Source organism: Cynocephalus volans, unplaced genomic scaffold (assembly GCF_027409185.1).
Source record: "Cynocephalus volans isolate mCynVol1 unplaced genomic scaffold, mCynVol1.pri scaffold_35, whole genome shotgun sequence".
Taxonomy (NCBI): domain Eukaryota; kingdom Metazoa; phylum Chordata; class Mammalia; order Dermoptera; family Cynocephalidae; genus Cynocephalus; species Cynocephalus volans.
In genome coordinates, this window is record NW_026902463.1 from 2,430,945 (window position 1) to 2,439,318 (window position 8,374).

Below are 8,374 nucleotides of genomic sequence, written 5' to 3' on the forward strand. Positions count from 1 at the left end.
TCAAGAACATGTCCTCTCCATAGACCGTGGGACCTCACCCACAGGCAGCAGGACACCAGCGGGATGCGTGCCCCACTCCTGAAGAACATGTCGCCTCCAGCCGTCCGCGGGACCTCAGCCCACAGGATGCTGGACACCCGTTGCGCGTTTTCACCTCTGAAGATCTGGTCGCCCCAAGCTGACCGCAGGACCTCAGGCCAAAGGGAGCAGGACCCCAGGGGGGTACGCGACCCGCGCTTGAAGAGCATGTCGCCCCTAGGGGACAGCGAGACTGCACCCCACAGAACGCAGGAACCCATGGGTCCCGCTCCATAACCCCTGAAGAGGAGGTCGCCCAGAGCGGAACGTTGGACCTCACCCTACAGGGAGCAGGACCCCCGCGGGACAGGCGCCCTCACCACTAGAGTATGTGGTCCCCAGCGAACCGCCGAACCTCATCCCGCAGGGAGCAGAACACCTGGGGTTGAGCGCCCTCACCCCTCAGGAGCAGGTCGCCCCCAGCGGACCACGGGATCTCACCCCACAGGGAGCAGGACACACGGGGGACGCGGGCCCTGCAGCCGAATGGTGCATGACACCCCACTGCGGGACGTGCAACCTCATTCTACCATTAACAGGTCCCTAGGGTGGGACGCGTGCCTCAAGGGGACACCGATGAAGTCTCTAGTCCCCCAACGCAGTAAGCAGGTATCCAAATCAGCCACGCACACTCACCCCGCACGCAGGGAACATGTCCACGCCAGGGTCACGTGATGTCACCAAAGCGGGTCCCGCGCCTTTAGCCCTGACGGAGCAGGTCCCAGAAGCCAGTGGAATGCCCTCACCCAACACGGTGCAGCAGTTCCCCGCGCTGGCCTTATACCGTGACGCATTGAGAACGTCACGACAAGGGCCGAGAGCCTTCAGACCATACGCTTGGCCCACGTTCCCGCGAGTGTCACATCATCTCACTTCACAGGGAACAAGACTCCCGCGGGCCGTATGCCCCCCCTCCGAATGGAGTGTGCTCGTCTACCGCGGGAAGCACGCCCTGCCTCTGCACTGAGCAGGTCCCTACGCGGTAGAGACGCACGCTTCCCCTGGACACCTACCTGTAAGGCCTAGAGACCTCACTTCGAAAGGCGCAGGTCCGCACCGTGGGCCGCGCACCCTCACCAGGACACGTATAAGATTTGGAGCCCTCAAACTTCACGGACGAGGTCCGTCCCCGAAGGCCGAGCACCTTCACCCTTTAAGTACATGTCTTCCCCATCTGAGCGAAGGACATCACCCCTCAGGTAGCAGGATGCCCGCGGGCCATGTGGCCTGTACCCTAATGGAGCATGATCCCCAACTGCGGTTCACGTGACCTCCCTCTACTCACAGGAATACGTCCCCCGCCTAAATCTCTGACAACCACTAACTGTTTTTCCATCTCCCCTACGGAGGGACGCACGCCTCAAGGTCACACCGATAAAGTTTGTAATCCTCAAAAGCACTAAGCAGGTCTCCAAAATATCGGGCGCCCTCACGCCGCACGCACGAAGCATGTCCCCGCGAGGGTCAGGTGACCTCACCACGCTTAAGCAGATACCCCCTGCCGCACACACACTGGCACCCAGACACCTACAAGACCATCTTGTAACCACAATTAAATCCTGAGCTGCACAAAAAGCCTTCCCCAGAGAATCAGCAGCAAAGCAGCAATTTAGCTCAACCACAGAGCTCGAGTGCTGGTCCTCACAGGAAGTTCCCCCATTTCAGAAGTAAGCAAAGGACAACAAACTAGTTCCAGTGCAGAGTTTAAGTGGTAGGAACAGTGAATACTCTAACACAGAAGTGACAAAGTTCTGATATTAACCAGTAAAGGTCTAATGCCACCAAAGAATACCTAGAAGGACTGGAAGAGTATGAGCCTGTCTGCAGCGAGGCTGTGCCAGTACGAGACACATGATGGCACTGCTGCCTTAGGCTCAATGGGACTGAAATGGATGTTTAAAACAAGGAAAGCTCAGGCAGTTGCAAAGAGTGGCTGTACAGGAAACTGAGCAGGCTGCACGGTTTCAGGGAAGCCTCTCCTGAAAGCAGACAGCAGAGTTGAGGGAGGCTGGACCCGAGGGTTCTTCCCGAGGGCATGCCTTTAAGCACCGTCGCGTGAGTAATGGTCTTGAGACACATCTCTGCAGCGTGGGTTGTGGTTGAGGAAGTGTGAGCTACATTAAGTCTCATTTTCTGTTACCACTGGGGAGGGGTTTGCAAAGCACCTTTGTGTTTAGGGAAACGTCGAGGTTACAAAGAGTCCCGATGCACCAGGGGCTGGAAGGAGGAGGCGTCCGTTCCCTCATGTCAGCATCTAGGGATGCAAGTGGACAGCTCTGCTGCCGCGGTGACTCGGGCCCAGGCTGTGTCCTCCTGGCTTCTCACTTTCCTCCTTGGTGGAGGGCCAGTAGCAGGGCAGGTGGGTGGTGGTGTGGAGTGACCACGAGGCACAGCGTCCTTCGTTCCTCCTCACACCAGGCCAGCTCGGATACACCTCACCTCCACCCACTTCCCACTGGAAACTTGGGACATTGCGCCCAAGCTGCAGGGCAGGGCGGGTGGGAGACGTTGTTTGGACACAATCTCAGGACAAAGGAAAGCACACTGTGGCGGGCGGCCAGGTGGCTCCAGCACTGCGGGGTGAGCTGGGCTCTGGCCACGGTGATGCCTGGGCTGCAGGTCAGTGCAGACCAGACCCCGAAGCAGAGTGGCTGTGGGAATCCTGTTAGAGGGGTGTGTGGCAGCTTCCAGCCTGACGCTAACAGTGGAGGTGATCACGCCAAACTGCAGTTCTGCATCAAGTGTGCGAGTGGGTGCCCTGGAGAAGATTGCAGGAATAAACTTGCCTTCTGAGAGTGTGTATAGCTGTGTTCAACACGGATGCAGTCGTGTTATGCACAAAATTTCTCCTATTGCTTCCTCTATTTGTCTGCATATTACACACCCTTGTCTATCCTGTTGAATAATCCAGCTAAGTCCATGCAGATGGCTGTGGGCCACCGTGCTGGGCCCTGCTGTAGCAAGTGGCTGCTCCGCACTCAGTCGGGTCTAGGCCCCCAGGGATGTTGCCATTCTCTTGGTGTGTCAGAGCGCTTGTGGTACATCGCTGCTTTGTAGAGAGCGCTCGGGTGAATGTGCTTGCAATGTAAACATTTTCAGGGTTTACGAGGGAGGGTGGCACTTTATCTGCAGCCCATCCTCCCAGGGAGCCTGTGAGTGGGACAGCCGTACTTACAGAAAGCCGGCCTTGTTTAACAGCACAAATCAGCAAATTCACTGTAATTGCAGACACTTGGTAGAGAATGGCCAATAGCATGTCTGACATCAACCGGCATAGTTAAAACTCCCAGGTGCCGTAAGTCTCTGTTACACGGAAAATATCCACCACTATCATTTGAGAGGCATTAATTGCTCTTAGCTCCCCAGGCAGCATTAAGGTCTCACCTTGTGTTCACGGGGCAGCTTCAGGCTGGGGCCACATGTGTGACACAGTCTTTTACAAAAGGGCACCGTGTATGCAGAAGGCCAGCTAGAGGTGCCTGGTATCTCTGATGAGATCTGCAGAACTGATTCTGTTTCACTGTCCCTAGGGAGGTCACTGAGGCCCAAAGATGCCAGCAGACCCCAGGCACCACTTCATGGCCTGACAGGTAGATTCCCGGTCAGGGCCCTACACAGAGCATACGTCTGAGCAGATAGTGGCCGCCTTGGGCAGAGAACACACTAATCTTTGGAGCCCAAGGGACACACCTGGAAGTCCCAAGTGGGGACCACTACTGGATCCATGAGGCCCAAAGTGAGTTTGGCGTCATGGTTGAAATTAGTAGCACGGATACAACTGTCCAGAAGGGCACAGCTGGGCCTGAGCACACTCAGGTGAGGACACCTGGAGTCCCATGCCTGTGTGGTGAATTGGGCGCGGGACCAGGCCAAAGCTGAGGCATGGGCACAATGGTTTCTACCCTGGTTCTCCACATGTCAGATGTTCTATGAGTCCAGCGTCCCTCCCCAATGAACCAGCTGCCCCTGGAGAACAGCAGCATCCCTGCTCCAAGGCTGAAATCCCTTCATCTTGTGGGAGATGTCGCTGGGCACTGCAGGGAGCATAGAGCTGGAGGCAGAGTTGTGTGGAGGATCCAGTTCCACCATTGACAGCGTGCACCCTGGGACAGCGGCCCCCTGCTACATGCGCACCCAGGGCAGCCCCTCCCTGCTCAGCGGCACAGCCGCGAGGCTGCCAGTTAGGGTTAGAAAAGTCCCAGTCTAAGTATGGCTGTGACGCTCAGTGCAGTCAATTATGCACAGTGTCAAGTAGTCGAGAGCACTCACACATCGAGCACACGTCGCAGCCAGGCCAGACAGACTGTGACAGAGGGAGCAAGAGGCTGCTTCCTGAAGGTTATGTACATCAAGGCACATCCCTCTGCTCAGGACGCCCCCGGGTCCCTGGGGACCCTGTAAAGTTACAGGGGACATACAAGGGGGGTGCGTGGGCTCCTTGACTCTGGGATCTGATTTTACTCTGTGTGAGCCTGCCAGGGCCACCATAACAATATCCTACAGCCTGGGCAGCTTAAACGACAGATATGTATCACTTCCAGTCCTGGAGGCTTGAAGTCTGAGATCAAGATGTGGCAGGGCCGGTTCTTCCTGAGGCCTCTGTCCTTGTAGAACCTGTCATCTCCCTGTGTCCTCACATGGTCATCCCTCTATGTGTGTCTGTGTCCTAATCTTCTCTTCTTATAAGGACATCAATCCTATTGGATTAGGGCCCACCCTTGTGACCTCATTTTATCTTAATCACCTCTTTAAAGACCCCATCTCCAAACACAGTTGCATTCTGAGTCACATTCTGGGGTCAGGACTCCAACACATAAGCTTTGGGGAGACTTGGTGTAGCCCATGCACCCTTCTTAGTGCTAAGATGTGTGCTAGTCCCTCTCACCTCAAGTCCCATGGGGTGATGTGGTGGCTTGGGGGACACTCCATGTGCAGGGATTGGAGTTCCAGCTGGGAAATCCACTGACACTACTAATCCCATGGTGAGGGGGCCAGTCCCCTCCTGAGTTGAGCAGTTCTGGGGTGTCTTCCATCAGGCTGTGTCACCTTGAACTACTGGGGTGCCCATGTGACCCGCCCAGGAGTGCTTGGCGTCAGCAAGCTAAGGTGAAGCCTGAGGAGGACCTCAGGGCCGTGTGACATCCCCCCCAACAGACGCTCAGCAAACATGGGGACCCTCAGGAGCTGGGAGTTGGGGTGCTCTAGTCTGACATTTGATCCGGGAAGCCTCATGGGCCTGGGTATGCGATGCTGGGGGTGAGGAGTGTGTTGGACAGTGACACAGGTGGGGGCTTGATGGGGCTGTGGCTTCAGGTGATGTGAGTGGTGGGATTAGATTCTGGAGGAGGAACCGTCAGGAGCACTAACGAGCAGAGCTGGGGCATGAAGGGGAGTGGGGGGTGGGGGACAGTCCCTATGTCTGGCTCAGAGTGACGCCCCGGTATAGGCACAGCAGACCCCATCTCTGTTGTCTGGACACCCCTTAGCCCCCAGGGGAGGTGGCCACTTGGTGGCTGCATAGATGCACCTGGCACTGGGGAGAGGAGCCCAGGCTGGAGGCGGCAGTGCATGTGTCATCAGCATAGCGATGACAAGGAAGGGACGAGGGGACGTCTGTCACCATCAGACCCCGAGGGTGGTCAGGGGCCATCCTGGCTGAGGCCGGTTCTGAGCTACACACGGCAGCGGCCTCGGTGGCTCGAGCCTCTCAGTTCAGACGCGTCACGCCTCTAAATCCAGCTGCTGTGAAGTTGCCATGGCGCAGGCTGGTGGCTCAGAGGGCTGCTCTGCTGTGCATCGCTGGGGTGGGGGGCAGCAGATGCGCTCTGCCCTAGGGAGGGTCTAGCGGTGTCAGCACTGCCTCCTGGCTGTGGGACTTTCCGCACATGCTGCGGTTTCCACGGTTCCCACTCTGCATGGCACTGTGTATCGAGGAGGCCGCCCCCTACCTCCAAGGTTTCCACGGCCTGTTTGGATGACAGAAGCAGGGCAGAGAAGCTGCTGCTTGAGCTATCCAGGGGAGCAGCTGGATCCCAGCCCTCTTCTCAGCCCCTGAGCCCACACCGGTGCTGCCGCAAACGGCCTGTTTATCTGACTCTCCAAAAACTAAATAGCAGGTTTTCACCTGTTCCCAGCTGCAACAGGACTTCAGCAAGGCTTGGGGGGAATCCTGATCTCCAGGGACAGGAGAACTGGGATAGATTCTCTACCCCTCCTCCATTTCCCAGACACCTGCAGAATAAAAGAGTCATAATTTTTTTTTTTTTTTTCCCTTGGAGGACCTCTTGGGAGAACTTAGGGGAAAAATATCAGGAAAATCATACTTTCAAAAAAAATGAAAGAATTAGTTCATGACTCCAGCACCTTAAATATCATGAAGGAACTTCTGGGAACCAGCAGTGAGTGCTTGATGAGGACACGTGATTTCATCCCAGAGAGACGGTGAAACTTCGCAGCAGACTCAGAACCTACTTACAGCACGCCTGCGGCATCGCCAGGGCTAGACTGGGCTCTAGGTGTTTAGGAGTGTAAAGGGCAGTCTGCGCATGAGTTTCCAGGGGCTGCCACAACAGAGGACCACGGGCCGGGCAGCTCGAACACCTGAAGCTTGAACAGCAAGGTGTCCTCTCTCACCGTTCTGGGGCACAAGCACAAGATCGAGTGTCAGCAGGACTGGCTCCTTCTGAGGCTGTGGGGAAGAACCTGCCCCATGCTTCTCTCCCAGCTTCCAGAGGCTGCAGCGGCCTTGGCTTGTAGATGGCCGGCTTCCCCCGTGCACGTCTTTCCTATACCCAAACTTCCTCTTTCCGTAAAGACACCAGTCGTATTGGATTATAGGCCCACGATAATGACATCATCTTACCCTGATCGTCTGTAAAGACCCTATCTCCAAACGAGGTCATATTCACAGGTACTGGGGATTATGACTTTTGGGGGAAACACAATTCATGCCATACCAGTCTGCCTTTCAAAGATATACAAGCAATCACAGACATACATAATAATATCAATAGCTAACTTTTACTGAGTACTTACCATGTGCCAGATATGGTGCTAAGCACGTTACACTCATTCATTAACCCTGCAACAGCTCTGTGAGGTAGTACTATGGGCTGAATTGTGCTCCCCCACCCCAGTTCATAAGTTGAAACCCTAACCGCCAGTAGCTCAGAATGTGACTGTATGTGGTCTCACAGTGATAAAATGAGGTTGTGTGTTAGGGCTGGCCCTAATTAAATGTCCTGTTCTTATAAGAAGAGGGAATTTGAGCACAAAGAAGGGATGCTTGTGCATAGTGAAAATACCACGCGAGGACACAGGGAGAAGAGGGCCTCTCGAGAAACTGGCCCTGCCACACCTCGATCTTGGCCTGCCAGCCTCCAGGACTGTGAGAGGATAGAGCTCTGCTGCTGAAGCCCTGTTCTTGGTATTTTGTTATGGCAGCCCTGACAAACTCGTACAGGCAGCAACATATACTCTCCCTGTTCTTCTGACAAAGAAACTGAGGCACAGAGTGTTACCAACCGGCCAGGCTTGCCCTGCCCTCTCTCATTAAACAAATGAACTCGAAGTCCAAAAGCTGATGCAAGGATTGGAAGGTTTATTCAGATTACACGTATTCAACTAAATTTCTAACCAAGCAAACAAACACAGAGAAAAGAGGAGCAGTGGGGTCCAGTTCAGCCTAGTCCCAATCTGCGGGGCCAACCTACTCCATTAACAAGAATTCATAAAAGCAGTTCTCCCCTTTGTTTTCAGCATAAAGAAGAAAAGTACCAACTAGATTTAAATCAGAAAAACAAAGCATAGCCAGGAGCCCTCCACGGTGCACCTGTACAGACGTGGATACAATCCAGCAAACAGAAGAGGGCTGGGAAAGTCAGATAAACGTAAAGAGAATAAAGCATTGCCTTGTCAGAACTTAGGCCAGGGACTCCAGGAGAGATCTGCCAGCAGCAGAGACATGGGAGCAAAATAGTCCCAGTGGCCACTTGCCTCTTGCAGCTGGAGTCCTCTCCAATGCCCTTCCAATTTTTGCCAGTGATTAAATTAGGCTCTCGGATTCCAAAGTCATAGAAATGAACAATGTACCCAGCAGTAAAGCAAGCAGCGCTTTATTAAAATAGGATATGGACTTATGCATGAGGGGGGTAGCAACAGTAAAGCTAGCCCCCCCAGGGGAGCTGCTCAGGGTCTTTTTATAGGAAAGGAGTTAAGGGGTGGCAGGCAGCATCACTGGAGGTGGTCCGTTCTGTTCTTCCTGGTTGTGTCATGGGTGCATGCTCAGTAGGCAGTG